Source organism: Vigna angularis, chromosome 7 (assembly GCF_016808095.1).
Source record: "Vigna angularis cultivar LongXiaoDou No.4 chromosome 7, ASM1680809v1, whole genome shotgun sequence".
Lineage (NCBI taxonomy): Eukaryota > Viridiplantae > Streptophyta > Magnoliopsida > Fabales > Fabaceae > Vigna > Vigna angularis.
The window spans coordinates 20847885-20854977 of record NC_068976.1 but is presented as its reverse complement, the minus strand read 5'-3'; positions in this window follow the sequence as shown (position 1 = coordinate 20854977).

Here is a 7093-nt window from a genome sequence, read left to right as displayed (position 1 = left end):
TGTCCGTGAGGCAAGCATTATCCATAGCGCTTTAAGAAAAGAAATCCGTAATTTGGATGTGCTAATCAGATTTGATGTTTACCTGTTAAAAGGAGATGAATCAGTTTGCATTATCATCCTGTTTTTAATAAATTTCAATTACCTTCAACTACTCCATTTTAAGTTTCGTGTTGTCAAGAACAATCAGTACGAACCTTTTACGACCATCTTATCTGTTCATCAAATCCTAGTTGGTCCTACATATTTTTCTCCAAAGTCAGCTGAAAATATTATATTTTTCTTCAAAGTCCAGTCTATTAAGCATCACCCATCGAGAGTTTTATACCGACTTTAACACTATTAGCAAATCAAGTTCGAATTTGTATCACTCAAGAAAAGCCGTATAACACCTTTTTTTTTGGCTGTTTCTGCTAACAACTCACTTTCCTAAATGATGGCAACGTTTCATCTCATCACAATAATATTATTAAATTAAGAAAACAAATTATGCATTATGTTAAACTTTTTATTCATTTCAATTTTAAATATTTTCATTATGCATTATTAATGTTAGATTGCAAAGTTGCTTTTCCAATATGAAATTATAACAATTTGTAACGCTGTGTTGCTTCAAGATTTTTCTTTGTTATTAATGTTGTTAATGGAATCACAAGTGTTAATGTGTGTTATAAAATAAAAAGTTAAATATATTTTTAATTCTTTAATTTTCATTAAAATTAGTTTCTTTTTTAAATTTTTATTCAATTTAGTTTTTTAATTTTATTTTTTTAACTAAAATTTTATTAAATTTATTTAACGTTTTAAATGCATTTCATAATAATATTTAAGTTATTTATACTGTTTATACATTTTTTTAACTTTTTAAAATAAATTTAATAAAATTTGATTATAAAAATTAAATTCACACGATTTTTATATGGGAAATTAAATTAATCTAAAATTTTGAAGAAAGAATAATTTTTACTTTTACTTTACAAAAACATATCTAATTCTAATATAAATATATAAAAGGAAATTCTTTTAGTTTTCGTACAAAAATTTGCTTAATCTATTGAATAAATTCATTGATACACTAAAAGTGGAAATGTAAGATAGAAGAAAGAGAGAGAAAAATAACTGAAGAAAAAAGAATGTGATATAATGGAAGAAGAGAGAAAGATAAAAAAAGATAATGAAGCAAAGGCCATAATATCATTAAAGAAAAGATAATGAAACTTACATCCGTTGAAGATACAAAGATAAAAGTTTCATTTTTAGAAGATAAAACAAACTCAATAAAAATGAAACTTTTCTCAATTGAGACAAAATACGAGAAATAAAAATAATTTCTTTACTCTGATTCGAAAAAAAATAAATCATCAGTAACAAATGTACGAATAATAATAATAATAGTAATTATAAATAATAATAATATTTATATTGACGTAAAATTAAATTTTTTTTTATTTACAATTTTGTATATTTTAGTATTTAAATTTTAAAAATGAATTAACAGTATTTTTAATTTAATCATATTAAATTTTTTTAAAGTGTCAAGTGTGTTTTATTGTCTGGATGTTTTGACATTTATTGAATGTAAAAACTTTAACATAATTGAATTTAAAAGATTATATTTATTTATTTTGAAAGTTTGAAGATCAAAATATGCATGAATTTTAATTTTACATTAAAATTTGAGAGATTAAAATCATATTTACCCCTAAAATAATTAAATATGATTTTTTTAAAGCAACATGTTACTTGAATTCAATTATATTCCATGGTTGAAATTATGTAACAAGTTAAAAGAATTTCAATGAATCATATCATTGAATTCTTATGTGGATGCTAAAGTTAAAAAGATTTAAGGGTTGATTTAATGGTTAAACGAAAAAAGAATAAAGCATAATTTAATTTTTGTGATTATCTCTTTTAAACAAAAACTATTTTTCTCGATTATAAATTGAGGTAGTTCATGTGAGATAAATTCGCTAAAAGACTCATAAATAATTATATTAATACATCATTTAGATGAATAATTATATATGTTAAAATACATTATTGATGACTTGTACATGCATGAAGACATGATCAAGTGTTTCAAACGTTGTATATATGTATGATGTGATGATACAAGCATGGGTATGATATATTTCTGTCAAGATAACTTAGTAAATCTAGGAGGTAAAGATGAGTTTGATACATCTACTAAATGTATGAAACGAGAACATTATAGTATGAGATAAGAACGTTTTGGATAGGGATTGACTAGCTTGAACAATGAAATAATTCACTCTTTTAATGTTACTACTCATATATTAGAATAATCATTAGCATTTATGAATAGTTTTAAACATTCTTAAAAGTAATTAATGAAAATTAAATAGATAAGATTAATTTAATTTTAGGTCACAAGTATCTTAAACTTTTCTATTATTATTATTAAAGTTGTTAAACATTCCTTATTATTAACTTGATCGTTAGAGTATTTTCAAATACTTACTTCTTTCATTCCTTATATTAAATTTGACAGATAATATCATACTCATAAATAAACTGATTCCATACAAAAACAATATATATTAATGTAAATAAGTTTACTAGTAAAAATATGTTTATTAAATTACTATACTGAAAATGATAATAACAATATCATTTTAACATTGTGTATTTATTTAATGTATATATTATTTTAGAAAATTTTGATGTAATGATAAAACTAGTACAAATTTAAAGTATATAATAAAAGGGATCAAGACTGAAGAGAAGATATCTCGTCTTAAAATAGAAAGTGATCTTTTAACCTATTCTGGATTTATCAAGTGAGATATTAAGTACATAATTCTTTTTTAATCCGTCATAATACATAATGTCAGAACCACTCAAATCCATGTACGTGCCGTTTTAGTGGATTTCATGTGTCAAGCGAGGGGTTCGACACTCAAATGGGCGAAGGCAGGTATTGACAGATGAGCGGACGCTCGTTTTGACGTTGGAAGGAAAACTTGATTTTTCAGAAATTCACGCCACTCTCTCTGCATGCACCCTTCTTCCCCAGATTCTGAAAAATCTCATTTTCTCCTCCTTCTCACTACATCTCCTTCATCTTCTCTCTAAGAAATTCTCACTTTTGTTCCTCCGATCTCTATTCAGGCACCGTTGCTACTCCTCCGGTGTCAAGAGCTTCAGTTTGAACCGATCGGTTTTGGGTTCTGAACTGTTAAGTTCTCTTCTCCTTTAGCTGTTCGTTTTCTGGCACATGCAAACCAAGATTCTGGTTGCATGAGTTCATAATCTCGTTCTGAGCCATTTTTGGTCTTTTGTTTGATTTAGTTTTGGAGAATTGTTGAGCGTTGAGAGTAGAAGGACTTGTAGTGGTGTGAACTGTATTCTGTCTCTGTGAACGTTCGGTCACGCTCAGAGGTAAGTGAAGCTTATATAATTTGATTTGTATGATTGTTTGGATTGTATGTACGTTCGTTGAATTGACTGAATTAATATGAAATATGATTGTTGCTATGTTTTGATTGTATGAAGTATGGAAATTTACTATGATATGAATGTATGAAATTATGAAGATAAATGTTGAGATAAATAATTCTAAGTATGAAATTCCCTATGATAATGTACGTTCGTTACTGAATGGTCTTTGACTGTTCAGTTTTTCTCGGGGACTCGTTTAGAACTGGATTCTTTCATTTGGAAGGAATTTATGTTGAGGACAAGCATCTTCCTTTAGTACAATTTGTGTACAGGCGTTCCACCAAAGATATCCTTTTCCTTGGTATTTTAATATAAATTTAAGTATATCTGTGTAGTAGTATGTCCGTTCGTTCTTGAACATTAGTCAAATGAGATCTTTCACCAAGCGCTCGTACGATTTAGAGCTAGGTCTTTCACCAAGCGCTCATATTATTTAATGCTAGATCTTTCACCAAGCGCTCATACGATTTAGAGCTAGGTCTTTCACCAAGCGCTCGTACTATTTAGTGCTGGGTCTTACACCAAGCGCTCATTCTCTTTTCTATAATCTATCTTGATGAAAATAGCGTTCGTCCAAATTCAATAGAGTTCTCTCTCTACCGTGCTCAGTCATTGACTGACATTCGGTTTTCTTGATGTTAAACTCAAATATGCTAAGTATTTATAAGCGTTCGGTTTCTTCATGTGATTCTTCTAAGTATTATTCTTTGAATGTCTTGAAGTATCTGTATCCACTGGTTTCGACCTAGAGTCTTAGTACTTGGCATGGTCTTTTCGGTGTTCGGTTTGAGCTCTCAAGGGTCAGTTCATTTAATTGGCTCACTTTGTAAATAGCATTCGTTCCATTCGTTCTTGTGATATCTAATTGTACCCGGTTTCTTTCTCAACCCGATAGTAACCCTCTCGGTCTAATCTGTTCTGGAACTGGAGACCTCTCGGTCTCGCTCCAAGTGTTCGGTCTCGTTCTGAGTTAGGGTTGAACGTTCGGTATTTGGTATCCTTAGTGATCTTTGTACGAAGGGTTTAATTGAGATGATTAATAATGAAAGATGAATAGAATATGATATGGATGAAATGTTTTGGATTATGGACGAGCGTTCCGGGGAGGAATAGCTCATGAATGTATATTGGAATTTGTAAAGTATGAATGTGGGCATGCTAAGCTGTCGGTTCATCCTGATGTTTCGTGATTACTCGTCCTCACGTAGAGGAGGGTAAGTCATGTGTGGGAACGACAGGAGGTCCTAGTTCTTATGGTTAATTTGGACAAATAGGACTAACCTCGGGTGGCAGCTGTTGAGGGCATCCGAGTTACTACATCATCCGGGTGCACGAACGTCGTAGCTACACAGAATTCATACAGTCCGGACAATCAGTCTAGTATTAGGCTTTGCATGAATGAGTTAATGAATTATCTTGTGTGGTTGAATTGTGTGAAATATATGTTTATACATGAATTAAATTACATAAGCTTACCATATGTTTCCTGTCTTGTCTGTTTTGTACGTTCGGTTGTCCTTCTGTTGCAATGATCATCCATGTGGATGTGAGCAGAAGGAGACGAGCTGTTGGAAGAGGCGCTAGAAGAAGAAAACTTAGTCGAGGTAGAAGTTAAGACCGAATAGTAAAACTGTTCGGTCAGTAGTATAGTCTGATAGTAAGGTGATCGCTCGATCACCTTTTCCCTTTGCTTTTGTATGACCGTTCGGTATGGGCTTTTGTAAACCGTTCGGTCAGAATTGGTTAGTTTTAAGATGATCGTTCAATCATCTTTTCCCCTTTTCTTTTGGTAGGACCGTTCGGTATAGTATTTTGTAAACCGTTCGGTCGAGATTTTGCTTATGTTGTTCGGTTCTAATTTTCTAGTTTTTCTGTAAGGCCGTTCGGCCACCACTGTACGTTCTACTTTAATGTAAGACTGGTCTGTAATATTATTTAATGTGATTATTCTATTATATAGTTTTAAACTGTATTTTTGGGATATTACACATAATTAAGTTTAATTAGTCATAATAAATTTTTAAATATTAATTTTATACATATTATTTATTCTATGAATTAATATCATAATATAATTATGTAACATTCATAGAATTAAATTGAATAACGAAAAAACGTTGATTATATTACAAAATTAGAGAGATAGTTGCGTGTCTTAACTATACTTCTACTTTCCGTAATCTTGACTAAATGACCAAACTAATTTATCTCTTATTAACATAAAATAAAAATATTGAAAACGACCAGTCAAAATGATAATAATATTTTTTTTTCTCTTTTAGATAAGCAATTCTTTACACCTCATGTGTTATCCGTATACCACAAAAAAATAAATTATTACATAACTCTTCAACCCTTTTCTGCATTTTCTACTTGCACATAAAATTAGAAATCTAAAATTAATTAACTGTGGCAACCACATATTTTTATTGGTCCAAAAGATTATTTTTTAAATATATTTTCCTTTTTTTGTTACTTAAAAAACATTAATTTTTTATTCTCACTTTAAACAGCATTAGTGCTTCTGTACAAAAGTGTTTTAGTAGTACATTTGGTGGGGTGGCTGATTTTGACCATTTTCTTTTAAATACACCATTAATTAGTTAGATCGTATAGAAGAAAATTATTTGTAGAGGTTTAATGTTATAGAATAATGTATTCTTTCTATAATGAATGTAATTTAAGATTTTTTTTCACACGTGTTAAGAGTACTAATAAATATTTCCTCCAGTATTTTTAACTGTCGCCTTTTTAAAGATTTTTATTTTAATTTAATTATCATTTTTAATATTTAAGAAAATAGTAATTACTCTTTTTATTGCTATTTATACCTTTATTTTTCATTGTAGAAATGAAAAAAAAAATTAGAATACCTTAAAAATATCTTATTAAAGTAAAAAATGACTGTTTTCTTAATTTATAAAAAGCGTTAAACAAATACGTAAAAAAAAAAGGAAGGAGTGTCATTTTTCTAAAACAATTTTACTGAAATAATCTCCTTCCCATAAATACACGTTAACTGCGAAATAGAAAAACAAAACTAAAAAAAAAAATGCTTACAAAACATTAATCAATTTAAAACTTTTTCGGTGGCCAAAATTGTGGTATAGAGCAAAGAGTATTTACTTAAGAAATTTATCAATATATTCAAACAGATTCATGAAACATATTTGGCATTTTTAATTAACTAAATAATATTTCATATTATTACATTGTTATTTATTTTTATCCTTTTATAATAGAGAAAATAAATCTGTAGTATTTTTAAACAGTTTCAAGTTTTATATTTATATATTATTTTAAAATTATATCAAAAAGACATAAATGCTTAGTTAAATAAAAATATATAAATAAATTTGTTAATATTAGGACTAATCGTAAGTTTTGATTAAAGTGAACTTTTTATTGGAGATATTTAAATACATTCAACATTGTAAAAATTATAAAATTAAATTTAACGTGTTTTTGTTTTCACTGCATTTATTTATGTTATATTTGATAAAAATAAATAAAAAAGTCTGATAAAAATAAACAAAACCAATTAAAAATAGGCGAAAAATAAAACAATTAACTTGAAAATAATATAATATTTTTTTTAAATTAAAAATTTTCTTTTACTACCGTCAAACAA